A 27019-nucleotide genomic window follows, 5' to 3' on the forward strand; every position below is an offset into this window, starting at 1 on the left:
GCTGTGATGAGGGTGGAGATGTTGGCCTGTGATACAGTGGTTAAGTAATTGGAATAGATTGCTCTCAGAGATTAGCTTGAGTGTAATGGCCTCTTTCATTCTGACCCACAGTCACAGGCACTGCTCTGAGATCAGACTAAACATGCACGTCTATGTTAGAAGGGCCAATAGCTGTAATTACATCAGCCTTGTTATCTAAACTCATACTTATTCAGTCATCAATTTGCAACATAAAAGTGAAAGTAAAAAGGACTGGCAATGGGCTCTGACATCTTCCTATGACACAGATGTGGATTCTGCAGTGTGAAAGTGTGGTGCTATTCCCAGCACTTGCCTGGGACAGAGGGGCTGTGGGCACTGTCATAAGCAAATGTCAACCTGCTACCTCAGGAAATGAACACTACTGAGGAATTACTCCTGACAGCATTCCTTCTATGCCTCCACTTTGACAGACAGACTGCGTTTGTAGCACCTCACTCCCCGTCACTCCTCGAATCTGCTATGTCTTATCATTATCTGAGGTGAGGTTTGAAAGCAGTCACCGAGCTCTGCCTTTTCCGTTTTACTGCTTTTCCTACTGTCCACCAGCAGGGCTCTCATCTGAGATTACAGGGCATAACTTTTTTTGAGGTTTGCAGGTCTAGCAATTAAAGTAATGAGGAGACTCTCCGCTCACAGAAGCCAAGGAGTGTAGTGCTGACTTGCTGCCTTTCAAGTCGATAACTCCTGGCCCACAACCTCGGGCAAGGCATGCCTGCTCCTTATCAGGGAGGATGTCCTGTGCTTTACATTCCTGGGCTAAATGATCCTCTTCCTTAGTGTAAGCGCTAGCACTCAGGAGGATTGGATCTGATGGCCCCGTCAAAGCAGCCTCTGGTTACTACAAATGAGACTCTTGCATGGACTAGCTCTTTCACTCTCTTCAACTGGTGCATTTATTCACAATAGGGAACCCGAGCTGCTCAAAGGTGTTTAAAGTAAAGTTTATTTAATAGTGCGTGTGGGAATTTTTTTTTTTTTTTTTTTTTTTTTTATAATTAAAAAAAACAAGCAGGGTTTGGTCTGTTTCTACTTAACCTTGGTTGTGAAGTGCTAAAGTTCAATTGATAGACTGAATGATGCTGGACTTCCTTATATTGATGTACAAGGTGCCCTGAGGGTCTACTGTAACTGAATGATGTCAGGCCTTAATTGTGTTCCAATTGCTAGGCAGTAGCAGGATTGAATTGCCATGTGTGCCACAGATCCAGATGGTACAACTGAACCCACCTTTTCAGGCTGGCAAAATCACTGGTCTTAATGCCATCATCTTTTCAAGTTTTACAATGGGCCAGGCCTCGTTATTACCAGCGGCGGCCTCTTTGGCGAGACTGCCATAAAGAAAGTGTTCCTCAGCAATTAAAGCTAATGAAATATTCATGTGTGGCACCTTCCTCAGCCATCCTCGCAAATGAGCAAGCCATGCCACCCCCCCTCAAAGCAACTCCCAGCTTTATTATGGTGGTAGCCTGGCATGTCTGCAATTAGTGCGCTGTCTAGCAGCGCTGGCTGGGTATGGCGGGTAGCGATTGGAGGAGAGGGGAGGGGAGTGTTAGAGATGTTGTAGAGGTCACATGATGCTTTGGGAAGGTACACAGGAAATGGAAAAGGGGAAGGACCAATCAAGCCATTTGTAATGCGAGGGTGGCACCGCCTGCTGATTCACTTCACACTCCAGCTTTTGTGCAAACATGCAGGGAGGCAAGGATAGTGATACTTGTGTTGAGGTTTGAGGCGTCAGACAGAGAGTTATTACATGTTATGTGTTAGGACTACTTATTGATAGTGCGGAGCTTATTTTCTCCATTTTACAATGTCCTCCACTTGTATACGATGTATCTAGTATTGGAAATTCCTTTCCCATGTTGTATTAAAAAACAGGACACAGCTAAAAAAAAAGCTCACAGCTGTCAATTCACTAGTTGATCTCTCTCTCTCTATCTCTCTCTCTCTCTCTCTCTCTCTCTCTCTCTCTCTCTCACACACACACACACACACACACACACACAAACACACACACACAGACACAGACACACACACACACACACACACACACACACACACACACACACACACACACACACACACACACACACACACACACACACACACACACACACACACACACACACAATGTTTCAATGTTTCTTTCTCTTCTTTCTTCTTTCTTTCTTTCTCTAATATCTCACACATTGAGACAGATGGACACGGATAGCCATGACAATGTTGTTTTGTTAAACTGAAGACAAAAGTGGGAGGAAACACGGAATAATTGCTTATTCGATCAATCAAACTTTTACCTGTGAACTTTCCAGTTATAAACTACACCATTTGTTATGGCAGCCAATACTTCAGCATTGATTTAAATTATTTTATCGCACCACAATGAATCCTACATTTGCATTAACTAAAAAGAGTTTACCCATCTCCACATCAACCTGGAGAGGCCTTTGTCACTTTATGAGGTTTTCACTTTGCCAGTGACCCCTTTGCATCTCAATGAGGTGCTGTACCCTCTCCTCCCATATTCCCACGCAACGAGGCCCTATCCATGGTGCACCTTTCCTTGGAGCTCTGTGAGAAGTCCCGTGCATCCTCCAAACAGGCCGGCCCTGCCGTGTTTACTGTGGGATTAGGGGGGTGAAGGGGGCGGCTGCGGGAGGGTCTGGGGGCAGCTGAGGAAGAGGTAGCCATGGGAAGGGCCCCCCAAAGGCATGGAATGCCGGTGAGGTCAGCAGGGGTTGGTGCGGGGGGAACCAAAGAAGCTCTCCGGGGATGGAGCAGGTGCTTTTGTGTAGTCCGTCAGGCATCAAAGACGTGACGAGGCTGAAAAGGTTAGTGCTGGCGCTGCAAAGCGAGCACTCCCCCCTCCCCCCAAACATACTTTTTTTGGCTCTGTACTTGTGAGAGTGGGTGCAGGAGTGAAAGTGAAGGCTGGCTCCCATGCTCTGGTGTTCAGAGGTCAATTTTTGTACCTGAATGGACTCCAAAGGAAGAGAGGTCCATGGCAAATGCTCAAAGTAAAGTTTTCCGCTCCGTAACGGCCTGTTTGCAGGCCTGTCATCACAAATGCGATTCAATCGGATGCTTAGGGGTCCTGAAAGTCCCATCAATCTTTTAGATGACAGTAAATTCATCATACCTATGGAGTGTTTAATTAAACAAAGTCGAGTGATCATGTTAAGCTACATTATATTTCACCAGCTTTGAAATGTCACTTTAGATTTGTTTAGGTTAACAAAACAAATTAACATTATTATTTATAATTATTATTTAAAATTTCCAACAATTACATTTATGTTTTTCTTTGGAAATTTACAGAAAGGAAAGTCTTTCAAATAAAAGTCTTTCAAACTTTCAAGTCTTCTTTTTTCAGTTTTTGGGCCTGTCACTGCTCTGACATGGCATTGGGTCAAAAAGCCCAGTCAGGCATAATGCTGAGGAGTCTTTACAGCCTAGCGACAAATTGTCTTGCCTCTCTCTGCACTTGACGTCCTAGCCTCACCCAATCGCTGCACCTCATGTCTTTTTTTCTCTCCGTTAGGATGGGCAAAGCAGGAGGAGGAGGTGAGGTGAGGAAGCAGGGGGGCGGTGGGTTTCAGTTGTTGCAGGTTGCGTCATGGGACCCGCGGTGTCCCCTTTTGTGCAGCACGTCAAATGTGGTTAACATGCGGCCATTTATCTGCAAAGCCCCCTGGGTGTACAATGGCCTGGCTGTGTGTGTGTGTATGCAGAGGGGGAGGAAATGGTAGAGCGGTGGGCTTAGCATCGGAGCGTTCCCATTCTCTTTCCCTGTCGCTGTCACCTCCCCTCCTCCCCTCATTTCTCCTCTTGGCTGCACACAACCCCTCAGTCATTGTTTCGTTCTTTTTTATTTCTCTCCCCTGGGGTGCTGTGTGGAGCGACTAGGTCAGGCGGCATCTGACAAGGTGCTTCAGAATGTTGTGAGCTCCCGTGAGACGGATGGTTCCCCACAAATGTGGTGTAAAGCATCAGGGTGATAAAAAGAAGGTGCTCTTTAATTCCCAACAGCACCTAGCATATTGCAGAGTGCTTTCTGCAGAGTCAGAACCAAAAGACATTCTGTGACGCTTAGTCATTCTTGTATCTGTAATGTGAAAGGTTCCTCAGACCATGAGGTCCTTTAAGGTCCTTCAAAACAAAATCATAGCCAGCAAGACAGTTATGGCTCTTTCGAACGCCTAGTTTGTTTTGCCTAAGCTAAGCCTCCTTTTCAGTAGTTCTGTGCCAATAGAAGTGGCATGCATGCATTTCACAGGTAACAAGATTACTCAGACCGGTGATTGACTCATTTGCCAAGAGAGCTGTTGAAATAACCACACAGGAGCTCAATGTGAGATTTGTTAATTTTATTTCGTCAGACATGATACAGTCAAACAGAAACTTATGGCGTCAGTTCTGAAAAACAGCCTTTGCTGTTTGTGTATGTCTCCCCTAGAGAGAGCAGATGCAATAGGGTCAAGGGCCAGTGTAATGATACAAGTGATGTGAGGAGGGGGGTATAAATGTATTTTTTCCATGTGAGGCTTCTCTCTTTGCATTGGTATGTGGCCATTGGCATATACCCATCACAGTCTAATGAGAGAGATGACTAAAACAGTACATTGAGAGACAATTTGTCACAATCTCAAAAATTATTCACTTGACAGAACAGCATATTAGAATAGAAAGGAAATAGGTGGAACTGAATTGCTTTTTGCTGAGATATTTGTTATTGAAAATCCAGCTCATTTTAGGTTGGACGAGTCACTGCTTCAGACATTGTACTTGTACATGTTGTTTTCCTTAGAATGGGTGGTTACTGTCCCTGGAGGCAAAGAGCTCTGAGAAGCCACAGAGAGCACTACCATTTTCATTTTCCATGTTCTCCCTAAAAATACACCACAGTACATCCCTGCATTTTTGCGGTGGGTGCTGTGAACCGAGTTCTGTTGGATGGATTTTTGAGTTTCAATCCCATGTCATGTAAGGGTAGCTGATGTCTTTGGGACCAGCCAATAATTTCCCATTTCATCTGAATCAAGGAAGAGTAGTTTACATTAGTAGTGCCAACAAAAACCATTGGCCGAAAACGTTCCAGGAACCTCCCAACTGACCGTGAATGTTATCTATAAATTTGTCTGCACAAGCTATTTACCCTTGTTCACTTGTTGTTGCTTTTTACCTTAGTTTTCTTTTCTTTCAGCTAAGCATACTGTCAACAGTGCGCTTGCGTCAAATAAACAGTTCCCAGGCCAGTCCTACACTTATTTCCCATGACTGCAGGGTGAATGTCTTTTAACTGGCTTTCTTATTGTGATTCTGAGTTGACTAACATATAATAGTATAAGGTGAGATTGAAGCATATGTTTTTGTAGCTGCTCGTTTACAAATATTTGATGGAAAGATGCTTGTTTGGTCAAAAGTTGCAGTTTTATGTTTGAAATAGTTACTCAGAATGTTTCTCAACATAGGAAGTGGCATAAAACAGTCATACCACATGCGACAACTATGGTAGAATGTTTGAGAGAAGCAGTATGCTCCAGCTGTCTGTTGCTACTCTACTGACGGCAATCAGCAGCGAGCTGTTGACACATGGCCATCTGTAAACATTTAAAAGGATGAGTTTGCTTACAGTCTCTCCCTTTTAATTAAAGAACCGGGATGGCGCCCACCCTTTTCCACAGGTTATGTGATAACTGCACCTCTCTGTGAAGAATGAGAAGGTCTGCTGACGTCTTCTCCAAAACACTTTAGCAAGGGTGGAGATTCAACCGTGTCCTAAATTAGGCACTCTGACATGAGCCGTTACAGTGCGTGGGGAACTTCCTGTTGCATTGATTTGAACCAGGGCTCATCTGAAATTAACTGAAGTGAACTGGATGAGATATCAGTGGCCTTTAAGATGACACACTTTACATTTGCTTGGCTTCCTAAGACCACGTCAAAGTAGGCATATTTTCTGCAAAAGGTTGTCATAAGTGTGTGTGTATGTGTGTGTGTATGTTACTATACATGATGAGTCGTTTGTTTATGGCAGTTGCTGCTGAAATGGAGGGGACCAGTTATCTCTGTCTGGCAACCAAGTATGCAGGGAGAAGCAAACAAATAAATAAACAAAGTGGGGTGAGACAGGAGACAGGACGGGAAGGGTGGAAGGAGTGGGAATCCTTCTGGGGCACCATGTCAACCAGTTCACCTGAAACTAATGCCCTAGCAGACACTCTTCCTTATGCAGGGCCCTAATGAGTATGAGGTTGGCGTGGGAAAGAAGACGGGGAGGCACAAATAGGTGACCCACTAGGCCAGGGTGGGGGTCATACCTCTTGTCTAAGGGGGTCTTTTGTTTGCATGTCTGAGACATGGGAATTAGTGAGACCATAGTGTTGTGTGTAATGCCTGGTTTGTTATGAACAGCTTGAGGGAAGGCATATTAACCACGGATTAACAGTTTAGTAATTATATACTCCATATGATGGATGTTATCAATAAAGAATATTTTCCAGTTTCATTTTTATCTTTTTACACTGTTAAAGCATTAGACTTTGAAGTCTTGACCAATTAAGTTACAATTTTTGTATTTTCTTCTCAATTTTTTTTTTTTTTTCTCTTTCTATAAAGTAGATGCAGGAAACTTCTCAAAATAAAACAAAACTATAAATCCAATGATTATGCTAAAGGCAGAAGTCTGTAGCGTTTTGTAAAGGTAGTCTGTATTAGTTCATATTGACCACACTAATCACATGGTGTAATCCCTGTCAACTGGAAATCTAGGTTAAATGCAAATTGATTCAAGCAATACCAGACAGTAATTAACATGTTAGATGTGCATACATTCACTAGACCAGAAGGTCATTCATTAAGATCTGGTTATGTCTACAGTTACTATTCAAACCAATTGAAGGAAAAGTAATTATTTTTCGAACACTCCCTAAAGCAAGAGCCAAAACTGTCAGGAAATGTTTTCACATCATGTGAAAGAGGGAGAAAATATATCTGTGAACCTAAGATCAAAAGAAGTGATATGTTGTATAGCCTTGAATATGATTATCCCATAGAATAAAATATCAGGCATTTTATAATGGCAAAAATAAGAGTTTAAAATATAATATAATTAATATAATATATGGTGAATATGCATAAACACATAATAATTCATTTTATGTGTTTGGTCATTATTTTAATTCTGTATGCACTAATTCTCTCTTTCTCTTCTCTGTCTCACCCGGTGCTGCATCTGTTAATCAACATAGGTAAGAACATCTTCATATAAACACACATTTCACACAAGCTAAAAGACGATGTTCTGCGTTGTCTGCTGGTTAAAGACGCCCTGAAGAAAGCTTTAGACTTCCTCTTTATTATACTTCCTCTGCTGCTCAGTAACAAAGTCACAATTGCAATATGGTTTGCTAAGTATTTGACTCATTCCTGATAAGCAGTCTCACTGTGCTTATATATTGCACGTCCAGCTGTTCATACGTGATGACTATCTGTGCTTGTGTGGAGCTGTGTTGTTATTATTAGATCTTAACTAGCAACACGTTTACTTCTGGGTTGGCAATGCAACAACTGGACTTCAGGAAACGATTCGTTTCTTGATTCGAATATAAATTTTAATCACTGCTCATGGTTTGAGTCCAATAGAAGATTTCTCAAACATATATAAATAAATAACACTCTAAACAAACAAACTTTGAGTGTTTACCAGACACACTGTGAGCATTTCTTGTCTTAGTCCTTTAGCTTTTGGTTACGAGTGTAGAAAAACAGCTTTTCTCTCTGTCTGAAGAGATCTGTGGAAATATTTGTCCTGTTGTATATAAGGGACGTGACACTATGAAACCTAAAGTTGCTTTTCACAGCAGCTAACAGAATGATTAATATTAAACCGTTCTAATAAAAGCTGCATGGTTTCACAGGGCCCCTTTAAGCGAGGCAACAATATCTCTTTCCACCTGGGGAAATGAATAAATCCCGTTTTCCAACTGTGCAAAATCTGTTCTTTAATGTGTAGCACAGCCTAGCCTGCATCATGTGGGTGGGCCTATGTTCTTCCCACTAAAATTCTAGGATACTTCTCTCTTTTTTTCCCTTTTTGCCTGGCTGAGAAATGCATTCACATAACAAGATGGGAGAAAGCTTCGGAACCAATGAAAAGGTGTCCCCAAGGAAACTGGGAATGATTTGCAAAATATAACCCAGAACTCAGAGCGGTTATGTAAAAAATAATTAAAACAATTAAAACAAATACTAAGTAATGTAGTATTTGTTTGTGCTTTTTTCCAGCTCTTTTTCAATATAAATGTAATCTTTCCTTGGGTAATATAAATCAAATAATATAATATAATATAATATAATATAATATAATATAATATAATATAAAACATAATATTATTTTTATTATTTTATATGATTAATTTATTTTATTTCGCCCAATGACACAGCAAAATCAGTAACAGAAAATAGGCTTGAAAAATACATCACCAAATAAGAGAAACTTTTTTATTATATTATATTATATTATATTATATTATATTATATTATATTATATTATATTATATTATATTATATTATTACACAATATTTAGGTTCTCTGCAGACAACAACAATAATTTCTTATTAAATATAATTTCTTATTATCTTTTTTAAGTCAGACTGCTGTTGTAATGGTCAGATTTTTTAAGTTTGACTAACAGAGCTAGATAATGCTATTGTTGCTTTACTCCGTCCAGCATGTATACACCTTAATCAGACTACAATTGTTCTTGGTGTTATGCACATCCCCTGAAGGAAGACAGAGGTGACACACAACATGCATTTAACTCAAAAGTCAAATGCAACACAAGCGAGGTGGAGATATACAATTTTCTATTTCATTCATACTTTAACAGACAGATGACAACTGTAGACCGACTGTGCAAAAATCTGCTGTAGCTCGTTTATAACTGCACATGTAAGCGTGTATTACTGTCATTTTGAAGCTGTTTAAATTAACCTATTACATGGTTCGGATCTTTGAGGGCATGACTGTTCCACACCTATACCACAGAAGCTGACAGTGAAGGCTATTTTGAAAAGTGACGCTACTGAACTGATACAACTGAACTTACAGTGTGAAGAAGTGGTGTGCGAGTACTTCCTACATACTGTACATGTGCTGAGTGTTTAACAGACTTCATGTAGGATTGTGGCTGAAGAAAAACACCCGTGTTTAGGGGGAGTAAAATGTGGAAATGCACAGAGAGCGAGCGTGTGTGTATGCGTGAGGATGGGTGTGTGAAGTACAGAGAGCTTTTTAAGATAATAGCTGTAACTCATTCTGCTTTTCAGCGACACTTCTATTTAAGATACGATAATGTCCTCACACCGATCCCTATTTCTGCTGCACTATCAAGACTCTTAAAAACGACTAGTGCTCTTAAAACTATTCTAAGCAAAACAGCTTGAGCATTTTGAGAAGTCCCATTTTAAGTGGCAAATTGTTTTCCCACAATAGAACCAGGCAATTGCTAATTGGAGCCTATAGTCAATTTGACCTAGGACTGATTGGGGAAGAAAGACAGGAGGAGAGAAAGAAAGAGAGAAGGGTCCTCCACGCACTTGCTTTAGAGTGCACCTTGAGTGGGTATGCTAGTGTCTCAATGCTTTGGGATTTAAAGAGCAGAGAGATGGTGGCGCAGGTCCCAGTCTGTGGCTTTGGATAGTTGCGCTCGGGTTTCCATTTTCAAAATGTTTATCCCGCTGCCGACTTCACCGGTAAGGCAGCCGGTAAGCTACATGACTTAAAGGTGTCTGTGGGGGGAGACGTGAGGTATAATCTGCCGGTAATGGAAGGATTTATTTGGAAGTGCACTTCGATCTTCAAGCTCCACCCCCTATTTCCTGATTTACTCTGTACTGCGACACTCCCTCAGTAATAAGTATCTCTGGGAGTGATCTGCCAGGCTAAAGGCAGTAAGATGCCAGCATGACTCAGGAATGAGACGTGGCGGGTCGACATTTTTAGTCCTACCTTCTGTAGGTGTCGTCCCCCCACTCCTTATTATTCGACATCTGGAGTTGATCAAGCGGTCACTTCCTAGTGCTTTTAACCACCCTCACAGCTTAAAGGGGGTCGGCAGCTGTTAAAACACCTGAGCACGCTTGCCGGAGACCCCTTCCTCTACTACCTCCCCGCAGAGGTGCACACATTACATGCTGGTGTGGAGAAAAAGGGCCACATGCTAACTCAGGTGGCCTAGCAACCTGACACCACCAGGGTTCATGAGTCTAGACTAAAGTTCTGGCCTAATTTTCAGGGCATTTGAGGGTCTGCTGAGATTACAGCCCTACAGGCCTTTCCTACAGCAGGGAACCGCCATCTATGGGTAGATTGTATCAGCAATTTAGGTCTTGTCGGCGGGTGATCTTTAAGGTTGCGAGACAAGCTGGGGTTCAGACAGCTGTAGCCTTTTTGATCTTGCAGTCTCCCACCGTAGCGGTCCAAAGATAGCTGTCAGTCACATACACCTAAAAATAGTTAGCCTGGAAAACAATATGCATCAAAGACACCTTGCGCTGTAGTGCATGTTCACAATTATGTGACCAGCTAAATGACAGAACGAACTTTGGATTCAAAGGGTGTTTTTAGTGTGAGAACAAAACAATGGCTTGATGCTGAGGTGATTCAAAAAGTAGTTCATGACCTAGCCTTTCTTTTTGCTGCAACTCAATGTAACAGAATCAGTGTTAGCCTCTAGCATCCCTTGGGAGAGGGCATTATGGCTGCTGTATTGTTGGCTAACCTCCTGCCAACTGTGCGGGGAACAAAAGGCCGAGCATTTATTACCAGACCCTGCTGTGTTAAAGGAAGCCCAGACCAGCCCTCCTTTCCTGGGGATGGCCTTCTTTTGGCTGTGCTTTCATCAAGCAAATGTAGCTTTTGCTAATAACCAGGTAGATAGCGCGTTCTCAAGAACTATGTGTCATTTTGTGCTTGGCGCGAATTGGATGACTGCTTGAATTGGCACATCACTTTGTAATTTGAGCACTTATGTATACTATTTGTGCTATCTTATATTTCTGTTTTTCAGAGAATTATTTTGTGATAGCTTGATTTTAGCTTTAATATAATTTCTGCGAATTAGCATTTAACAGTGTGTTGATGGTTTTGAGGCGAGTTCTTATTGGGCATCATATAGTTTAATTCATGACAATGAGAAATTTTAATATATAAAAAATTGATTCCATAATAAACTGATTCCAATAGCATCTTGGGGTTTTCTCCCCCAAATTAGTCTTTTAGGTTTTCACATTAAAATCAGCTTCCGTATTTTAGCGCAGTCATGTGATAAAACAGGAAGTGGCAAAGAAAACAACTGTGGTAGGCTAATTATTGATCAAAAGGGCTGATTCAATGACTTCTGCTTAATACAATCAGAGTTGCTTCCTCACATATCCACTTAAATTTTACATTTAGCACAGTGTATTTGTTGGTTAAGTGTGTACTTGATGTACTGAATCTCTTCGTTGTGTTCCACATGTTCCAAAGAAAGACCTGTTTATACAAAGCTGGACACAAAATGGCAGCTCAGCGCCAAGAGGTGAGCTTGCTTAGTTATCCCTGTCCATCCCTGGCTGCTAGAGCACATTTTTGGCACTTGCCCTTGAAATCATCTCCACCTGGATGTTGTAGGCTGGAGTCCAAACACAATAAGGAAATAAAATATGAGTGTGAAAAGCTAGCAAGAATGGCTCTTCCCCCGCTGGGACCCACTGCACTCCACAATGCACTTCGATGACAGGAAAAGTTTATGGCGATTTGTTGAATCAAAAGGAGGCGGATGGGGAAAAATGCTATGAGCATGAGCTGTCACATTCCGCACCCATGATGGAGGCATACGTATTTTTTCACTAGCTTAGTCCAGCTGCTACATGCTAGCCTGAGAACTAATCGTCAGTGTTGGCCACAGGCCCACATGGAGGAAATTTGGGTTGTTGTTAAATGGGAGTGAAAGTTATTTCCACTGAGATTGATCATTATTGTACAGTATGACTGAGGGAAACAGTTGTGTGGGCCATCTCAAAAGAGTTTTTTTTACCAACTCTTCAGTTTTTTCATTAGCATTATGACCCACTGTAAATTTTTATATAAATTTTACTGTGCAGCCAACTCTTCTCCTTTAATCTATGTTCTTGTTATCATAGGATAGATTAGCTAGTTAGTCTTGCTCTGATAGCTTTTTAAGGCTGTATTATACTTTAGGGATTGCACATTGGCAGTAGTACGGTTGGAGCTAATGCTAATGTTGTTCAATTGCCAGGACAGATTCTATAATATTTGACCAAAACTTTTAAGGAGTGTTAAAACCATTTGCCATTCTGAAATACAGTGTATATTTTTTAAACACACAAGATAAAAGGTATGTATTTTACAGTTATCATGTTGCTTGCAAAATATGACTTGCCAAGGAAGCAACAGACTTTTATAGTCCTATTTTGTTTTTGAGGAGGGAGTAATGAAGACCAAATGACTACTCAGAAGTCATTTATTAGAATTTTTTTTAACCTTCATCCTACCGATTCACTTGGGTGGAAAGTTTTGCCCTGGGGAGTCCATGGTTGTCAGTTCCTCTTACCTCAGACAACCATCGCCATCGACAGTGTCAAATAGGAACAGTGGGACAAATTACCCGCACTGTGCCCAGGGGGCAGGTGGCTTTTAGGGGTCGTTTTCTCAGGTCACATGTTGTAGACGTACATCTGTCACTGTGAAGGTAGCACTGGGGGACACACGGCTTGCCGTTCCCTGATGTGTAAATTGATTCAAATTGACAGACGGTGGTACCTTTTGCTTCGTTACTCCCTGTGCCCTCTTTAACCGGAGGACAGGATCACAAAGCAGGGTTTGTTAGGGTAATCTAGGCCTTTGTCCACTTATCAACATGACGAATCATCTGTGTGGAGCTAGACGAGGTATAATGCAGTTCCATTGAGGACCCGTTTATTTGCCATTAATTCAACACTTGAATTAATTCCCCCATAGGACTTTTCACATTATCTTATTGGTACACAGTAGTCAGACATGTATTGGTTGGATTCAGGTTGCTGAGGACGACAGGAAAATATTTGCAAAGAGAAAAAACAAGTGTTAATTAAGTGTGAAAATAGTCATCCTTTAAAAAAAAAGTATTGTATTTAGTTCTGTTTCCTGTAAATGATATCTGTATGTGGTAAGCTCAAGGACAGGTGTGAGGAGACCAGTATCAAAATTTACATTTCACTGGTCTAAACAAACTTGTTTATCTTAATTTGTCGTTCACTTTCATGTGTAGTTTATCTTCAGCACACATAAGACATCTTTAATGAAGCTGTTTTTGCGAGACATTTACTTTTAGTGTTAGTGACTGACTGTGAAAAAAGTATGTCTGTTTGTCTGTCTGTCTATCTATCTATCTTATTTAATTATTTATGTAGTATTGATTTTTTATGATTTTTTACTTTTTACTTTTTATTTATTTTTTATTTTTTTATAAAAAATATAATAAGTATTTTTTCATGAAATAATTAATTATTAATAAATTATTTATTTATTATGTTTTATTTGATTAATGATGTGGTTTCTCCTCAAAATCCACTGAGAATTTCATCTTGTTTAGGAAACAACATATCTATATTACTGTATAAAATCATATAGTAAACATGTGACATGTTTTGGTGATGCAGTGGAATCTTTAGTTGTGGCTTGTACAGTGGCGATGTACTGTAAATGTCCTTTACTCAACTGACCCATTTAGAAAGCAAGTGTGTAGCTCAGTGTGCAGTGGTAGTCAAACAACATGGCTAGAGGTCAGATTTACATGGTATAGGCCTGTGTGTTATGGGTGGACATTCATCTGGGTCGTTGAGCTGCAGTGGCCATTCGACCGAGGTCTGCTGAGTTATATAGTTTCACTACTGCAAAATTGTTTCACAGGAAATTAACAAATAGGTGGAAGGACACACTGAGAGTGGCTAAAAATGGCATTTTGTCTGTTTAAGAAGGACAAAAAGAAGTTTGACATAATTTTTTGTGCATGCACACATACATGCTTGAACGTGTGCGAGATGGAAGCCTACAAATGGTCTTGTGTGTGATGTACTGGAATGGGACCATTTCATACAGTGACTTTCACGAATATTCATGAGGCTCTGGTGATATCTGTAGTGTTATTCATCATAGAATAATTGCATAAATCCTGTTCGGCGAGAGAACCCCAGATGCCCCACACATTTAATCTCAGATATTATACTGCTCCCTTGATCTACTTGAACAACACTCGTACTAGAATATCCACGGCAAACAAGAACGGAGGTTTTGCAACGATTTGTTTTTCTTATTTACATCACGGCACTATCGCGCACACACACAAAGCTCCATGTCAAACTCCCCTCCGGTTACACTAGTCAAAAATTGGAAAAAGTAGAAAGAACATACCAAACAATATTATCATAGAAATGTCTATCCATTTAAATTTCCTAACTTTTTAAACATGCTGAGATGTGAAGTCTGTGCTCAGAAATGTAGAACCAAAAATGAACTCCACTAGCAGGGCATGCTTCTGTGCCAGCACGCATAAATTACATCACATTCAAACCAGTTAATATTTCACAAGGGAATGAAAAAAAAAAAACAGAATGAATTCTATGCCCCGGACCAACGCAAGCCAGTTGCAGAGATTACAATACATAGTAAGGTCTGAAATGTGTTAGATGTGAAACAAAGGGTTCCCTGCAGTCAGTCTCTCAGAGGTGAAAGGTCAACCCGGCACATCTGACATACTGCACATTAAGATGTGTGGGCCAGGGAGCCTTGAGGTACTATTTGCCACCTGGCAAAGATCAAGTCGTAGTGCTTTGTTTGTGTGCGCGAACGTGAATGTGTGTTTTGAGGGCACCTATTTTTATTTTTTTTTGCCAAAATCGTAAATCAGGAACTCTAATATAGCAACAGAGTGAAATAATACTGCACACTGTTTGCCTGTAAAGTCATTATTAAATGATGTATGGAGAAAGTGAAGATGGTGTATTTTTGTTTTGATCTGAAACATTAGGAATTAAACATGTTGCTTTCTTTTGTCAAAAAGGGTTTGAACATTTCCAGAGAGCACTCCCACCTAGGTCAATAAATAATTCAAGCTTTTTGGAAGTAGGCCTTGCGTCCCCTTGAGAGGCTAGCGGGCTGCTGAAGCCGGAATGGCTTCATCATTTCTAGCATTTACACGGGCATACTGTATGACATTAGACTGGAGCTCATCTTCTCTGAGGCAACTTTTTAGATTTGAAGAACGCCTAGATTTTCGAAACAGCACAAGGTGATTCCCCAAAGCCGGTTTTCTTGCAAATGAATGTAATATAAAATGTGTAAAAGTAGAATTAGTTACAGTTAGGAAAAAAAGGGAGAATACCTTTCTCAAACAAACACATGCTCACATTCACAAACAGAGCAGTTCATATCTTCATGTGTTAGGGCCTTATCAGAGACAAACAGCTACAGAGAAACCCCCCCCCCCCCCCACCCCCACTCTTTTGACAAACGACACACTGTTGCAGCAACATTACCGGTATGATGAGGTGAAGTGTTTTCTTCTTCTTCTTTTCTTCTTCTATGTGACTGTGTTTTGTTCACCTAACCAACCTTACCACCAACCTTACCACAATAGATTTGTACTGATATTAAAGGATAGTTCACCCAAAATTTACATTCTATTGTTTAATATCATGCTATTTCAGACCTGTATGTCTTTCTTTCTTTTCTAGAACATGAGAGGAAATATTTAGCAAAATGTCCAAGCGTTTTTTTTTTTTTTTTTTTTTTTTCATACAATACAAGTGAATAAGGACTGTTGTCAAGCTCTAGAAATGTTAAAAAAAACGGCCTTGTCGTTATATTGAGAATCTTTTGAGCAAGCCGCCTACCATTTTACGGTTGTGAAAGAAATGTTTGTAATTTACTGAAAATGTTCCCCTCTTCCCCCTTTATTTAAAGATGATGTTCAGCATGACTAATTTCACCATTGATTGATTTATTTATTTGACCACAACCTAGATTAAATTTGTGTGCTTTGCCTTTGCCTAAGAGGAAGATTTTTTAGTGAATATCAGTTTATATTGTGGATTGTGGTCTGTTCCTCACACAAATGTAATGTATGGTTTTAAAGACTTGGTGCATGATTTGTATGAACTACATTCATGATGCTTTTATGATGCTTTTTGTCATGTTTAGAGCTTCTCAGATCCAGTACCCATTCACTTCCTTTGTATGGAAAAAATCAGCCTGGACATAATTTCTCAAAAAACAACAAAAAAAAAACATATAAATGTTGACAGAATTTTCATAGTCTTACTATAATATTAATGTTAGAATATATATGTTAACACTAACCGGTCAAAAGTTTGGGGTCAGTAAGATTTATTTTTATTTTTATTATTATTATTTTTTAAATAAGTCTCTTATTCTCTTATCTCTTAAGCTCACCAAAGCTGCATTTATTTGATAAAAATTCAGTAAACAGTAATATTGTTACATATTTATAAAATGTTATTACATTTTAAAATAACCTTTTCTATTTTAATATATTTTAAATTATATAAATTTTGGGGAATTTCTGAATTTGGAGCCGTTACTCCAGTCTTCAGTGTCACATGATCCTTCAGAAATCCTTCTAATATGCTTATTTTGCTGCTCAAGAAACATTTTTATTATTATCACTGTTGAAAACAGTTGTGCTTTTTAATATTTTTGTTGAAGTCGTGATACATTTTTTTTCAGGATTATAAGTGACAGCACAGTTCATATTATAGTTTGTTTTAATTCATATTGTGTACATTTAGAAAAATGGTTTTGGTACAGAAAAACATAACATAACGTAAGTCCCAGGGACATGACATTCTGATATAACAACTTTGTCTATCGACTATAGATTCTCTTCTTCATTTGAAAGGAAGTTGAGCTCAATCAAGTGACACAGCCTCTCGGTCAGATGTTCACTTCTTTCTCTGTGCGATCCATGGTAACACAAAATATTTGGTAAACAGGCAGAGGACCCAAGGAAAATATGTGTGTAGCTGTGTGTGTGAAGGCACGGTAGCGCACATCAGCGGCCTGTATATCACATGCTTTGTGATACTCTATCTGAGTTCAAATGAAGCTTACAGTGACTCACAATCTCACCAGGTTGTTTATGCCAAGAAACCTAAATAACGCTGCTAAGATTGTTTCAGGGCTGAGTTCACTGTATCAACGAGAGGTAATTATGGAGGACTGACACATTACCTAAATGTATATAAACAAACAAGAGAAATTAATTTCTTTATTTATTTATTTTTATCTTTTTGAATGACAGTTAATTCTCCAACGACACATACCTAACCTATAGCTGGAAATAATTCCTATAGACTTCACGACTACAAAAATTGTAGTCCGTGTGTAAAAGAGGTGCAGCTGCCATTTCGGTTAACGTCTGCTCAGCACCCATCTCAAGGTGCTAAAGGCTGATTAAGTTCCTTCTATACGCGCCTCTGGCTCAATTGCTGGGCCCCAGTGATCACACCTCTGAAAGTGGAACTTGCCACCCTTACCAGGTCACACCTTATCCTCCTCATGACTGATAAGAGCAGCACAAGGGCAGAAAAGAGCTTGTGTTAGTGAACACGTGACAAACAAAGCAGCAATAGTTTCTTTTTTTTTTGCCACTAAGTCACTGTGACAATCCGTGTACCAAAGAAAGTTGTGGTTTAACGTGCAAATGTTCTATTTATCAGCTCATACTTGAGAAATGTTCAGGGGGAAAAAAAGGAAGTGATTAAATTATTTATCTTTCATTTATAATGCTTTGAAATATTATTTAAATGGAGCTCAAACAGTTAACTGCCTTATAAGAGCTCAGAAAATGAGAAGCCGTATATGGGAGAATGTGACCTACGGTCCTTCACCCTTGTTTAAATAACAGGTTTTGAGACCGTGGAGGTTTTTCTTGGCACCTGTTGAAGTCAAAACTCCCCAAAACAGACAGTTTCACAGGCTTTTGTATTTTAAGAAAACATGTATTTTTGGCCACTGTCTAGCTCTGGTTTCCATGGAACTTTGGGAGAAGGTCAGAAATCAGCTTTCTTTTGAGGTGACCATGCAAAGATCGTGTTATTTATTGATGTATTTATTTAGCCATTTTTAACTGAAAGGTTTGAGCTGTATTGCATTTTTAGAGGCACGGTTGTATTACCCAATAGCTAAAATCAACAATAACAGAGCCAGCGTTGAAAGTTTATGAACATAATAGGGATAATTATACAGTAGAGTTGTGGCGAATGAAAAAGAACAATAAACATTGGGGTGTGAAATAAGAAACTCAGTCTTATAGGGCACTTATATGGTCCCTTTTAGTCTGTAGGTTTCAACACAAACTACCTGATGCCTTTTTTTAACAAACAAAGACTTTTATGGTGATATCCATATAACTTAATATGAGTGACCATCTGGTAACATGAGAAACTAACTTTTCTAGACTATTGCAGTAAATATAATTGCAATAATTTGATTAATATTTTACAGCACGCTCATTTGCTTTGGTGGTTCCTCCTGATGGCCATTATCATGAGGGAGTTAGTCACAAATCAAGCTGCATTGAGCTGCAAATGTTCTTGAAGTGACTGTCCAGGGTACAGTAACTCTAATGCCAATAATTCAGCCTGTTTGTAAATGGCCTCGGCTAACGCTTTGCCACTCCCTGCGTTAAATCATAGATGATTCCCTAACAAAGCGGCAAACCCTGGCTGCTCAGGAGTTAACATGGGTCTTTCCTGTTCTGTGAAAGCCCTGCGGTCCTCAGCATTACGAATGATGTGGCTTCTGAGAGCCTTAACACAGTCGACGGAATGAATACGACTTCCGTTTTAGACGATAATATGATCCGCGTGTGCTCCCTGGAGGTGTCATCAAGGAGAAAGACGAATCCTCATCGCTGAACAGAGGAAGTGAAGGGAACAATGGCCCCCTCAATATTTACTGGTTCTCCACTCTAAGCCTGTCTTATAATCGCCTGAGCCAAGGAGATGTTTATGGCTTCCCCCTGGACTATTTGTGTGTGTGTGTGTGTGTGTGTGTGTGTGTGTGTGTGTGTGTGTGTGTGTGTGTGTGTGTGTGTGTGTGTGTGTGTGAGAGAGAGAGAGCTTACCCAAAGGAGTGGTTACAGAGGGAGGCTGTAGCTTTAAGCTCTGCAGTACCTTTTGATTCCTGTAATCGGCATTCTAATTATCCACTTGAGCTAATTAGCACCTTGCGTTACCCCAGGTGTGTTACTGTAAACATCATCAAAGTAGCTCACTTTCACACTCTTTGATGTGCTCCTAATCCAGAACCTCCTCCCAGAAAACCAGACATATTCATCCTTTGCATGTTTCCCAGTTTGCAAAATAATGTTGATGTTTTATAAATAATTTAAAACAGATTGAAATCTGTTATTTTTAATTATGAATTTATTTATATACAAATCTCCATATAAGTATATACAAAGTTTTAGATATAAATCTATATACAAATAGATTTAGAATGTTTAGATTTTTTTATTAATTAAATTATTTTAATAGTTTATTAAATTAGTTAATTTATATATAAATATATTTAGATTTTTATATTAATTAGATATTTTAAATGTATGCATGTAAATATCCAAAAAAAAAAATATTTTAATATGTTCTAATTTAATTTCACATGCCTATATCAATATATCAGCCAGTATTTCTTTTTATGTATATCAATTAAATGTTATGTATATTTTTATGCTCAAGCCAATATGAGTCACTGATCAGTACTATTGTCAGCATTGTGTATATTGTTGTTCATTCATTCTGTTCTTGCCTCTATAACAATTCAGAATGACAATACAGAAGGGCCAAATATGGGTCCCTGGTGCATCCCATGGGTCATCTGACCTTTGTCAGAGAATGACCACATAAAGGGCCGAATCGTTCCCTTGTGTGCTACCTGCTGGGGAAACTATTCAGGTGACCAAACTCCTCACACAAGTGTGTATGTGCTAGGATGTGTGTGCGGGAGGGGGTGCTGAACAGATGTGTTTTACTCCCTCATTAACATCAGAAAGAGCTACTCTGATTGAAGGTCCTGGACCAAGGGGGCTCTATTTCTCATTGGATGTGGACTGTCCCCATTCACTCACACACTCTCACACACACTGACCTCTTTAAAAGGCTCCCACCTACACTGCCAGCTGGCAACTGGTTAGGTTTTGCTGTGGTCTCCACAGTCCACACCACAGATCCATGCACATGAGCTCTCCGAACACCTCAGGTCGCACACACCCATAAACATGTTGGCAGTCAAACACAGACATGCACTTTCCACAAATGATCTTCCCAGTGTAACGTTTCTGCAGGGTCAAACGATCCATTTGAATCCATTTCGAAAGTATCTTAAAACGTGAAATAAGCACTGCGACCTTACGTATCAGCCACAACCCAAATTCAAAAACCTTTATAAATTAAATACTTTTGAAATCCCTGCTAACTGTTAACTAGTTGAGAATACGGCTCCCACAATCGTCAACAAAGTACTTAAGCGGCGAGACGCATGGTGATTCAGGTTTTGCCAGGCTCTTTTTCAAGTCAAAGGAATAAGGCTTACTGTAATCTGCACTGGCAGTGCCGTATGTTATTTTCCTGTCCTAATTAATCTTACAGGAGGTGTAATTCAACTTCAGATTAGGCCCGCACCTCACACAGATTAATTAATGTCTCTAATCAGCAACAGCAAAATTAATTTTGCCCTGATTACGCGCTTTTGAATTTGCATGTGCTTAAAGCAGGCTCTTTATTTCATTATGATATTGAGAGCAGATTCTTGTACACACACACACACACACACACACACACACACACACACACACACACACACACACACACACACACACACACACACACACACACACACACACACACACACACACACACACAAAACAAGTTAGGCTGCTGTAAATGGACATGCACACATACACACAACTGGATGTGGGCATAAACTGTGTTATTCACTCGTGTTTTGGCACACACAGCACACAAGGCGCATGTACACACTCGCTCGCGGCAGTAGCCAGGAGCTGTTTGCAGTAGAGTGATATTGATGGGGCTGTGGGAGTGATGGAGAGAGAGAGGCTGAAGAACAACGCAGCAGATGCGCTGACAGTTGTTCACAGGCAACCTTGTGCATGTTTAATACCACCCCAGCTGATCCTGGCTGCCGAACACAGGAGAGCACAGCTTCCATCCAGCATGCATGTGTGTTTGACAAAGCCATCTTTGCCCCTGCAGCAGCAGATACGAGCGGCCCATGTATGTGGAGAGATATAGGCAGGAAAATTGCATTCAGCTGAGCTTGAGGTGTGTGAAATGGTACGGAAATGCATGGCCTAAGAGGAAGACACCAATCTCAGCTGGATTTTTGAGATTTTTGTCAATAGTGCAGAGTATGAAGCACAGCTCACACAGAAGTCAGTTTCAAACCAAGCAGTGTTCTGTCTATCAACACAACCAACTTTAACCCGAGGGGAAATCTTTCACCTTCACACAAAATTCCCGATCGCGTTGATTCCTATTGAAATGACTGGATTTCACTCGTGAAAATTTTCTGAACAATGTAAATGCGACTGCACCTCTAGGCTTGAATTATTCTCTCTGAATCAAACATACAACTCTCCATCCATAATTGAAGCACCAACCAACTCAGAGAATGTGAGGGATTTTTAGGGAATTGTTATAAACGAACGGTTTCCCATGCAGGCAGCACTTGTGAAAGTACAATTAGCGGTCATATGCTGTGAACACTTGCCAAGACACACTGAAGAACGTCCAAAAAGGAGAAGTTTTTGAGAAGAAGGCTTGAAATCAAACCATGCATCGCTAAATTCTCTGAGGGTTTCTTATGATAAGGTAGAGATTGAGTTTGTCTTTGTGGTGCCAGTGAAAGAGTGCTTGTTTTCTTTTTTCCTCTCAAATGAAGCACACCATAAAATGGTGGAGGGCAGAAGAAGGAAGTGTGGGAAGGTTGTGGGCAGGATGGATGGATGGATAGATAGATAGAGCCACTCCTTACATGAATATTTCATTAGCAACCTGTCTGCTGGTCTGGAGCCTTCATTTAAAGCCCCCCTTTGAGGTCTTATTTTTTTGCTCCATCTGGACCTGTTAGCTTTCAGAAACCCAACAAGCACCTCTGGCAATGCCACTGAGGAGTCTTAGCAGAACACAAGCTGTTTCCTTTTAGTTTCGCCTTTTGTCTGATAGTAAACAGGTATTATGGAAAGATCATTGTGTTCCGTGAAATCAGCCTTAAATAAAAATAATGAAAAGCCTGCAATCAATTTTTCCTGAAGTGGAGAAGTTGGAAGCTGTTTCAGGCAGTGCAATAGGAGTTATATTGATGGCATATGAGGAGATATATTTGTATTCACACCATACATATGTGCTTTAAAGTAGGGCTGAACGATTAATTGCATTTGCGATAATATCGCGATATGATGAAATGCGATTTTTTAAACCGCAAAGCTGCGATTATAGTCTGGTCACGTGACACGCGAGAGTAAACCAGTCTGATTTACAGATGAAGCATCAACTTGGCACGCGACATATACTATTTTTTACAGTCTATGGACACATATAGACCTTGCTACAGGAAATAACAGTTTATGTTTAATTTATGTTATATTGTGTTATAGATTCTCTCCAACGATTCTGTATTGTATATGTCTGAGCTTAGTTTTAAACACAGACGTGTACGACGCGCGTGCTTTATAAACAACCGTATTCTGCTTGCTTCTAATTCCTCTGTCTCTCACACACACACACACACGACACCACTCGAACCTTACGAGAAATAATCTTTAATAAAGTTCGGAAAAGTTGAAGCGAGTTACAAGGACATTCAGGCTTCATTGCGCAAGATATGAGATACGCGCGGTCTGCGTGATGTTACTTCAGTAAGTTAGTGCGCGGTCTCGCCCGCCGGTATTTTACTAACAAATGTTCTACGAAGGCATCATATGTCTTGGAATGCAGTTGGCTTATATATTAAAAATATGAAAATCACCGACAGAAGCTGCTTTCAATTTCAAATACTCACGTGCGTTTTGCGAAGAGCATTTGAGCATGCGGCTGTGAGCGAGTCTACGTGGTTAAATGTAGGTTTACATCTCAAAATGCTTTTATGACGCGAATTTACCGGTAATGTGACACAGTCAGTTATTAAACAAACAGGACAAACCACATCTTATAATTTCAAAAGAGATGAACACGTTCAGACAGCCTACTCTTAAATACTGAAAGCACTCTTTGTTTATTGCTTGTAATATTTTTTTCCCTCTTTGTTATTTGTTTTGAAGCTATATTTGTTAAAATTATTAACATGTAATTGCATTAATTTAGTTTTTTAATGTGTAATTATTATAAGTAGGCCTAATTATAATTATGTAATTCAATATTTTAAGTTTTATTAATAAGATCAATTAAAGAAAAAAAATGTATCGGCTCATGAGGTGCCTAAAGATTCCCTTCCCTATTTTACAATGATTTATTGCTTGTTTTTGTTGAAAAATAGAAAAGATAAAGAGCTTAAAAAATAATCGCATATTAAATCGCAATCGCAATATTGGTAAAAAAAATCGCAATTAGATTATTTTCCAAAATCGTCCAGCCCTACTTTAAAGTGATAGTTCACCCAAAAATGAAAATTCTGTCATCATTTATGCTCCCTCGTGCCAGTTCAAAACTGTCTTTATTTCTTCTGTGGAACGTAAAAGATATAGTAATGTGTCAGTTTTTTTCTTTTCCATTGGTAACTAAAACTGTTGTTTGGTTACCAACATTCTTCAAAATATCTTCTTTTTTGTTCCACAGAAGAGTCATACAGGTTTGGAATGTCATGAGGGTGAGTAAATAATAAAAGAATTTTCAGTTTTGAGTAAACTACCTTTTTTTACATCTTAAAAAGACAAGTATGGTGGTTGTTGTTTGAGTTCTTTGCATTCTTACTTGAGAAACAGAATTAATTGTACCTCTCTAAAAAGTACAAAAACATTTCTTATGTAACAAAAAATTATGTAAAGTGTCTCGTTGGTTTCTCTCCGAGAGGGAACCTGGTGTTGTTTTGCTCGTGAAACTGTTTGAACAGCTAGTGACCGACGGGCCAATCGCATGCTGAGAGCCACCGAGCATCTGCCGGGAGATTTGCATATTAATTGACCCATATTAACTTCCAAAAAAAATTGATAGACTCCGAACTCGGCCAACAAATTCATCTGCCCGTGCTTCTAAACCCTCACCTGCCGATTTTATGGTAGGGTATCACGGTACAAAGACGTTGTGCTCAAAGGAAAGAAAACCTAAAATTGCAGGTTTTGTTAGCGTGTGTAATTTGCGTCGTCTCTTTTCAGCTCTCTCGCCCTGAGGCGGTTTGAGCTTTTTGTGGTTGTTCTTTTCTCCCAGAGTGCAACCTGACTGATAGTTCGTCTGAGATAGAGGTTGACTTCTTTATCTTCCTCTGTGCAGCATATTGTGTTCTCCTCTCCTCCTGTCTTTTCTCCTCCTCAGGGTAGCCCAGTGAGCTATTGTGTGTCTCCAGCCCTACGATCTTACACACACACATACACACACAGGCACTCTGAGGCTGGTAGAGGCCCAGAACAGTTGTCGAGAGAGAGAGGGGTAACATGTGCATGGGGTGGGCACAGATGGTGGGTCTGCGTGGGGGAGGAAGGGGGAAAGGTGGGCCGTCTGGCGGCATGAGCAAGCCTCAGAGAGCTCTCTCTCTCTCTTTCTCTCGCTTCCTCTCTTCCCCTTCTCTCCTTCTTGCCTGTTGCGTTGGGTCCTATAGTAGACAAATGGGAGTTTAATTCAATTAGGGCCAGGCTACTGTTGCCGCTTCACGGCAGGGTCTGTGGAGCACCGCCACCCATTTACTGATGGGTGCACACTAGATAAGTGCGCGCGCACAAGCCGTCTTTCTCGCTCTCCTTTTTTTCACTCTCACAAATATTGGCAAGTACTGAAATACTTAAATACAAGGAAAACAAAGACCACCACACACACACACACACACACACACACACACACACACACACACACACACACACACACACACACACACACCCTCTCCAGGTTTGCAGTAATGGTTCACGCATAGCTGAGTTTTCACTGAGGATCACCGCAGCACAAAAGCGGCCCCTCTCTTCCTGGGCCCTTTGTTCCCCCAGCACCAGTGTGACCTCTTCGGCTGCCCGGCCTTAAAACAAACATGGAGAGCCTTCTCCCCCCATCACATGCACCATAAACAACAGCACTTTCACCAGCAGTTATCTGCATGCTAACCTTACAAGAAAAAATAGACTCAATCCAGACGCTATCTGTCAGGTTCAAGGCCTTCGCAGCCTTGCGTGGGAGTCACGGATTCACTGTGGAAAAGTGTGTAGTTTTGTACAGAACTGCTCCATGGCTATTTATATGCTTACTCTTGTTGAGATTGACAAGTTTCAGCATATATAAGCCTATGAGCATACTTTTTCTTTCCCTTCTCAGAGATTGTATTTCTTTTTATTTAATTTTATTTAATTTTAAATACTCTTAAATCCTGTGCATTATTTTATTTTTCTTAATGCCAATGTACTCTTAAATCCTGCATAGATTCTATTTATTTTTTTAATCCTATAATGTACCTTTTAAATACTGCACAGATATTTTATATTTATATTTTTTGTTTTATTTATTATATTTTATTTTATTGTTAAAGGAATGTGTTTCCAAAAGGCAGTATAGGACACAAGCACTTGTCGACCAATTTCATGTTTTTCATAGACTGCTTAAAGCTATTTAATTTTTTAGACCTAAAATTGGATACATTATACAATTTATTATTATATCCAACAAGTGAAATCAAATCATTCCCTTTCCGAATGTGGCAGTTCCCTTGTATTTAAAAAAAACAGTCTCTGATATTACAGTTATTTCCCATTCATTTTAGATCAGACAGCTGCCTCCGCGTGTTCTTTACCTCTGTGCTGTTTTTTGAAGCACGAAACAGGTAAAAGTTTGCCCTCCCTCGCCCTTTTTGCGCATGAATGGAAGATGGCTGATTTGATTTACATGGATCATTTCCAGGCTATAGCCACTAGGCAGCGACCTCCTTTCAAGTGTTTGAAGTCTTACCTAGTCGCCCCCTCCCCCACTGCACACTCAGGTGATGCGCACCGCACAGGAGAGAGAGAGAGAGAGAGAGAGAGAGAGAGAGAGAGAGAGAGAGAGAGAACAGAGTGGTTATTTTCCACCGTCTGTTCCGCCGGGTTTCATTACCGTGGCAGAGAGGCACCTGGGAAAGACCTGCGGCAGGCTGTCTGATTCTCAATATGGATGTGGAATACGCGCTCACCTTTCTGTTTCGGCCGCTAGGAACAGACGGAAAGGAGATTAAAGGAAGGGGAAAAGATGGATAGCAGGCGGATTACCTGGGAACAGGGAATGTTGAAAAGGTGTGTGAGCCAGCGGAGGTGTCGTTCAGTTCAGATGGATGTGATTGTTGAGCGTTCGCTGTAACCGAAGCCTTTCCTGTCTGATATAATCGAGCGATTGAATCATCCTTCGCCACGTACCAGTGAAATGGCTCCAATGGACATTGTGGCTTTGAGTTTGCAGGTGTGCCTGCAGTTTCCCCCGAGCGCTGGGAACACACTCCGCATATGAGATGAGAGGATTGTAAAAGATTGTGACAGAGCACACACATACCTGTCTAAACAGCTAAACTGCTCAGAAGAACATGTGTGTGTGTGATTGCACAACTCCAGGCTATGGAATGTGTGAACCTCTCCCAGTTAGCGGGAACTCTTAGTTTGTCCAAACTGGACAGGCACAAGGTATTGTTTCTGTGTTTATGTTAAATGTTTGTTTGCTAATTCCACCATCAGCATTT

General features: G+C 40.2%; 1 protein-coding gene across 5 annotated transcripts in view; it reads left to right on the plus strand.

Moving 5' to 3' along the window:
* Window positions 1-27019, plus strand: part of zeb2a (zinc finger E-box binding homeobox 2a) — a 51641-nt gene that overhangs the window by 8261 nt on the left and 16361 nt on the right. The window contains exon 1 of one of the 5 annotated variants that reach the window (XM_082176364.1): window positions 24819-26963. The exons of the other annotated variants lie outside the window; for them this stretch is intronic. The gene's annotated coding sequence lies outside the window, so the exon portion shown is untranslated. Of the gene's footprint in view, window positions 1-24818; window positions 26964-27019 lie in introns of those variants that run through there. 5 annotated transcript variants of the gene reach the window in all.

The sequence above is a fragment of the Leuciscus leuciscus genome (assembly GCF_965113295.1).
Source record: "Leuciscus leuciscus genome assembly, chromosome: 7".
NCBI classification, from domain to species: Eukaryota; Metazoa; Chordata; class Actinopteri; order Cypriniformes; family Leuciscidae; genus Leuciscus; species Leuciscus leuciscus.